The sequence below is a fragment of the Diadema antillarum genome, unplaced genomic scaffold (assembly GCF_040938485.1).
Source record: "Diadema antillarum isolate AM-2024a unplaced genomic scaffold, OU_Dant_1.0 seq00001849_RagTag, whole genome shotgun sequence".
Taxonomy (NCBI): domain Eukaryota; kingdom Metazoa; phylum Echinodermata; class Echinoidea; order Diadematoida; family Diadematidae; genus Diadema; species Diadema antillarum.
Genome location: NW_027272521.1, coordinates 649,980 through 656,930, shown reverse-complemented (window position 1 = coordinate 656,930; position 6,951 = coordinate 649,980). Strand labels below are relative to the sequence as shown.

Genomic DNA, 6,951 nt, shown 5'->3' with positions numbered 1-6,951 from the left:
TTGAATATTAGACCATAAAAAGGTTTTATTAAAGCAAGTCAGAATTGCCTGGAGAGAAGGGGGTGCTTAATCATGAGCGCAGCCAGATTCGTATCATGCGGAATGCCAAGCTGTGTGTGGCCAAACATTCTTTGATGTGCTTGAAACACCTCACAGATGAATGTATTGATTAACATGTGGCCATGAAGAGGAGATTTTTTTGACTATATAAGTCAAAACTATTTTCAGTTACTAGTATATACAACACTCAACAATTTAAAACATTAACAATCACACATTCTATGCAACAAACTCTTCGGCGAGCCCTGTTCTACTTTTAATGTTGAAGTGCTGTAGTACATCCTGGTAACAGTTTCATGCTTAACTACCGCTGAGCCTGATGAGGCTGACTCTTCAACAAGAATGTAAGTTCCAACGTCAGAGGAGCATATGCTGTATCTCAAAAGAGGAAAAAGCAAGGGTATTTACACCGATGGTAGCTGTCTCTTCTCATTGGGCTTCTAATCTAACGTTGGAATGATGCTCGGTCAGGGGCTTGGTGGGAGCTGCAACTACTCTCTCTCTCTCTCTCTCTCTGCCTGAGGTGATGTGTGGTGTCATAGCTCCTCAAGGTCTTCAAATGATACTCAATGAATCCATGATCCTTGCCATACAGGTATACTCCTGAAATATAAAAATGCATTGTAAGTCAAAGCTTTTTCTTGAGTCTCAACAAATTTGACTTTGGCACAGAGTTGACTATAACTGATGAAGATCTGATAGCAGTAGAAATACATGTAGTGGCATTCTTATGGAATAAAACGAGAATAGGTTTACTATAAATGAATGGCGCAACTGGCATGTTGGAACTTTAGTTACATTACGTTACGTTGAAGTTAACGTTCATCGAACCTAAGTCATGGAATCAGGCCAATCTGCACACAACTTTATTAGACATCTATGAGAAGGTACATCACAATCCCCACATTGCCCGTATATTTGCACAATGAGTTAATTAAGAAATAGATGCAAGTTTCCCTGTAAAGGCCATTTTTTTTTTTTTTTTTTTTTGGGGGGGGGGGGGGGGGGTCATGCCCATAATCTGAAAAACTTTGGGTCCTTGCCCCCTAACTAAACAAGGATGATCAACTCCTCGTTTGGTTGCTTAATTCTGTCCACTAGCTCTTGAGAAAAGTTTAAAATGTTGAAGTTTTTGCAAGCTAGATGAATAAGATACCATGTATGTCACTTAATCTTTCTGCTAAAGAGGGCTAAAAAAAGTTGTAGATCACATAAACTTACGAGTATAAACTTACATGTCCTTTTGCACCTTGTGTGGTGTCTCACAAAGTGGGGTACTGCATCGCAACTGCCTTGGCTACAACATCCTTTGCTCACTACTTGGTATCTGAATTTAAAAAGAAAGCAAGAAAAATGTTAATCATATTCTACGACGCAAACATCAAAAATGTGGCCCTCATTTCAATCTTTTAAGGGGGTGAACTATTTTTATGTTTTTTTTTTTCTTGGCATTAATTTCTATTGCTATTCAGTAACACTGTTTCAAGTACATTTATTGCTACTTGATCCAGATATCAGTTAATACATATGAAAATTTCATGCAGATAGGTTAAGTGTGAATGTGCACAGTTAGTAGAAAAATTTATACAAGATGTGATTATCCATTGAACTTCATGGCACATCAACTCCCACTTTTTTATTAATCACTGTGATGATTAAATCATAAGTATTAGGACTATTATCAAATCAATATACATGTGGCCCGATGGGGCTACCACGAAAATAAGTCAGCGTGGAGTCTTGTACGTACACTCTGTTTACATGTTTCATACAAGTATACCAGTCTTTATTTTTAAATCTATAACCATCACTTCATTAACAATGTTATACTTACCAGTCCCTTCTACTTTCTTTCCTTTTTTTTTTGGGGGGGGGGGGGGGGCAAATTTTAGTCTGCTTTTCTCTATACTTGAGAAGACCAAAAAAAAAAAAAAAGAACAGGCAAATTACATGGTTATATATTGGATGGAAATGTACATTGTAGTACAAGACATGACAATGGGAAACTGGTATTCCAGACCAATTTTCAAATTATAGTAATAATATATGAATAATAATAATATTTTAAATAATTGAACTTACGCTGTACAGTTTTCTGCTTCCATTTTCAACAACAAATATGCTGCAATGATCTTGATGTGCAGATGTCTCCTCGGAACAGTCAGAACTCCTTCCCTCAGCTTTTGAAGTATCTCTTCCCCCTTGAAGTGATGTGTGTGTTGAATTCCTGGGCAATAAATAAAATTTTATGGTTTTATGAATAATACAAATGGCATGAGGATAGTAGGTTCCTCCAGTTTACATTATAAACTTGAAGAGCAAAATCATTTAACATACATATTTGACATAAGCAACAGCTCTACTTACACAACTCAAGACTGACCATAACATGGTTTTCAATTCTGTCGATACGGCAAGTACACGGTACACATTTTTCTTAAATACAAGTACTAACCTGTCAAGACATTCATTGTCAGAGGGAAGGACAGCTCCAAAACTGCTCCATGAAGTATCTTGAAAATCATTTCTTCAAACAAAACAAAACCAACCAAGCATTCAGTCTCTTAATGTAGCCTCTTATGTAATTACTAAGACTCTAGAATGTAAAATAAATATAAATCAATTTCAAACTAGTCTCCCTTCATTAATCATTGTGGAAAACAACAGAATAGCTTACAGCAGGGTTAATGCAATGGAAGTCCATATCTCAGAGGCTCCTTCGCTGATGTTGGCCCGGTGTTTCCAGCATTTGTCAACCCTGAATTCAATGGCTAGTCGTTGTATGACCACATCTGGTACTTTGCAATCTGGTGATCTGCACCCTCTTCGTGTGACAGAGACTGTACAGCTATCAGTATCTGTCTTTGTTCTCCAAATGATGACCCCTACACCGAGTTCCTTTAAATCACCATCACTCCCGAAGAGCTGTCATGTCTACGTCCTTATCTGGAGGAAAGTATGAAAACACAAGGTTCAGAAATGGATTTAGAACTCATTTCCACAAGACAATATGCAGTTGTTTTGTCCACACAAATACTAAGTGAGCACCACTACAAAAGCTAGTAGGCCTAATTACTTTTTTAGCTACATCAGCATATTTAATGTTAGAATTAAAGACCCAAAGATGATCTCTGCCAAATTTCAATACCTAAGGTCACCTGTAACTTTCATAAAAAAACAATGTTGAAAATAGTACCAGTCATCGTCTGCTACAAGGGGGATCGATCTCCATGATGTGTGAGCACGCTGATCTTCAGCTAGAAGTGTGATGTCACAGTGGACCAACACTTAACATGAACAGTACACGCATCATACTTCTTACCTAGTACAGTAGTAGATGATCACGACACATGACGTGGGAGCTAGTGTACGTGGTATTCTCCCAGCTGTTTGGATGCTCAAATGTAGCGGCAAATAAAAGTCCTTTTTACTACATACAGTGTATATAATGAACAATAATCATAAATCACCAAATTTCACCATTCTTTATTACCGTACTGATTGAGATCACCATCTCATCTGGCAACACAGACCAGTGTCAGTGATTCGGATGTCAACTCAACAATAGCAATGTAGAGTACGTGCCTGGCTCTAGGCGCTTCTAATGTATTGCTTTAAATAGCACAGCTTAGTAACAGTTAGAACCCTAAGTTCGATCTCTACACTCGACCACAGTAATCTCTGTGTGATGATATGCTTACGAATGTCAATTCAATGACTAACGACCAACGTTTCATTCATCACTCATTTTTTTTTTTTTTGAATAGTTCAAGCCCTAGATCCCAACGTGTACAATTAAAGTGTTGTCTAAAGACTCAACGTATTATTAGATCCCAACACCTAGCGTGTGCCATCAGCTGAGTTTCGGCCTCGGATTCTAGCTGTTCGTAAGGTGTTCTATGGTATGACCAGCCCCATATAGCTAACTGTGTACAAACCATTGTACATTATTGTTCGAAGGAGCACCAGTACGGGCCCGGGGTTATTCGTATAGAACCCTAAAGGTAACTTACATAAATGGTCGTTTACGGAGAGGTATAATTAGATCGATCTATGGTTTGCTTACCTTCAATAATGTGAATAATATCTCCGCCCCACTCAATTTGAAGACAGACATTTTCTCCCGTCCATCACGACATCCAGGCTCAGATTCTCACGATTGCACTTACACGCACGTAAATCTGTGATCCTATGCATAATACACGCACAGCTAGCACACAGCACGCAATTGCACACAGTGTCACAGTCCACGCACAGGCGACGCGTCGCTCTTCAGGTAAACCTGCCCGCGCCCAAGCCAGGGGAAATTGCGGCTGGTGATTGGCTTAGAGTAAACACATGACAGGGGAATTCTCAATTTCTATTGGCCTAGCCAAATGCGTTTAATTATGTATTCACTCGGAATTCACTCGGCGAATGGGTTTCACTTTAATTTCACTCGTTACAAGAGTGAAAGTCACTCTTAATTGAGTGAAATTTTATTCACTCCTTCCGAGGAGTGAATCATTCACTCGAAATTTTTTAGAGAGTAAACAATTACAGAAAAGTGGAACGAAGGCAGAGAGTGAACACTCAAGCTGTGCTGTTAACACAATGGCAGTGAAATCTACTTCCAACACAAACTTCCGTTTCTTCACTCAGTTCGTCACGACCAGAAATATATTTTGTGAATGGCCGTCAGGTCTTCTTATTCCTCATATATGTTTTGGGATTGCGCTACTCCCGGCGCATATATACCCTTCTTCTTTAATGTCTCATTATCGTCATTACCCAATTAAAAATGTTGTCACCGCATCAGTATTTATGTAGATGTACTTGTAGGTTGCTATGGATTATAGCAAGTGTTTATTTAGTAACAGTATAAACCGACACAGATATTTGATTTCTCTCAGTGATTTCAGTATGTTGATGGTAAGTGACTTTTTATATAGCTATTATTATTCAATCTGAAATAGGCAATCCAACGATATTGCATTTTTCTTAATCGATTCATAATTATGTGTTATTATATCATCATGTATGCCTATTGTTCTGTGTATTTTTTTTATGAAATGGAAAATGATAACTAAAACAAACAATGAACAATTCACACATTTCTTTATTTTGCATATTTCCACTTCAGGACAAAAATGGGCAGTTTCTGCCCAGCTGCGGTGAATCACAAACAGTTGAGTTGTTTTACTCAACGCGCTTTAGCCACGGGCAGCCTTGTCCTTCTTTTTCCAATCATTAGGCCCTTTACTTGACCGAAAGATCGGTCTGTATCTGTCCGTCGGGGAATGTTCCGCGGAGACTGCGTCTGGCTTCACGGATCCCCTCCGTACGGAGGACAGCGTTAATGGCAAAATACAAAAGAGTCCTCCGGACAGACGGATCTTTCTGTCTAGCCCTTTACCTACTCAGCGGCAAACGGAACCGACGACTATAAAAATAGCACTGACAACATAAACGTGATGAAAGTCGTCTGGGTATGACGAGCAGGACCACTCATAACAATGGTCATGACAATTATTATAAACCCCCATAAAATGTATTTCTGGTCATGACGAACTGATGCATACTACCAGGGAGGTGAGACCAGGGAGGTGAGACAAAACTCACCTCCCTGGTGATACTCACCTCCCTGATCGTATCTGAAGAGGCGTACGTAGGTTCGTGTGTTTGAAGCTCCTTGGTGGGAGGTGCTGGAGCTACATGTAGTAGCACTGCCCTTTGTGCTCACTGCACGGGAAGTGGATTCGTAAAACACACAGCCTCACAGCATCTCTGGTTCGCACGCTGCAAGGATTTAGTACATACGGTTATCACGCAAAAACGAAAGTCATGGTCAGAGTTGCAAGAGAATAAAACATGACTCTACCCATAGCGGTCCGCCGGTGAGTGATTCTCCACTCACTGCATGTGGTTCTCTCGTCTGCCACACCATACATGCAAGATGAGGATGTACAAGGAGTCAAGCATGATCACTAAATGCCTTTTAACGCGTGTCTTTGTGTGTGGAATTACATGTATCTCCCTCTCCGTTGATGTCAATAATGTTGCTGAAGCAGACACAAGTGAGTTGCAAGCAATGTACGAGTTGTCATTTGTATCGAGACATACATGTACACACCGAGCCCCTCCCCCGTACTCGTCGTCCCAGTGAACATGCAGATGAGCATCATGAGATAATGTACTGGCATGGGTTTTATCCTTCCATGCATAGGGCCTATACCTGCGGATATTAAAACGCGCAGATCAATTCCCTTTCTCTTTCGGGGTTTTTTGGTCGTTTTTTATTTGTGCGGGTGACTGACTATTCAAATTTATCAGATTCTCGGGATACCATCAGCATTACCGTTATGTTGACGTTCTACCAGTAGTTGAGTTGCGCAGGAAGTACCGGTACGTACATGTTTATGTATATTGAGCAGCAACCGCGGCCTGGAGAGTTGAGTAGGCGTGCGCCCGCGTGAGGTGAATGCATGAGAAGCAAATGTATTTTATTTGCATAATATAAATATCTGTATAATATATATATCAGGGCTCGACAGTAACGGTGGCACGGTGGCCCGGGGCCACCAAAAAGGCACGTCGGGCCACCAAAATTTCACAAATGAAGAATTTGATGGCCTTATCGGGCCACCAAAAAAGGTCGGATGTTTGCCTTTGGGCCACCAAAAATAAAAGTTAGTGTGGAGCCCTGTATATAATGGGTCAATCCACGTCAAATCATCCAATTTTCAGAAAAGTTGTCACCCGACCCCCTCCGATTTTCTTTAAAATCGCACCAAATGTTCCCCAAAGTGTCTGACGGAAAATCCCAAAATATCTTGCCCCAAGGTCAATTGGTTGCTAAGATACAGCCTCACATAGCAACCAATGCGCATTCCAAAATATTAGTTAAAAGAA

The 6,951-nt window shown here is 40.2% G+C and overlaps 1 long non-coding RNA gene across 1 annotated transcript; it reads right to left on the bottom strand.

Annotated features, from left to right (window-relative positions):
* Positions 1-1,294: 1,294 nt before the first annotated feature.
* Positions 1,295-3,191, bottom strand: LOC139712729 (uncharacterized). The gene is made up of 3 exons (XR_011709596.1): positions 2,738-3,191; positions 2,143-2,287; positions 1,295-1,387 (listed from the first exon to the last, which is right to left on the bottom strand). It is a non-coding gene; the product is annotated as an uncharacterized lncRNA (long non-coding RNA).
* Positions 3,192-6,951: the final 3,760 nt, after the last annotated feature.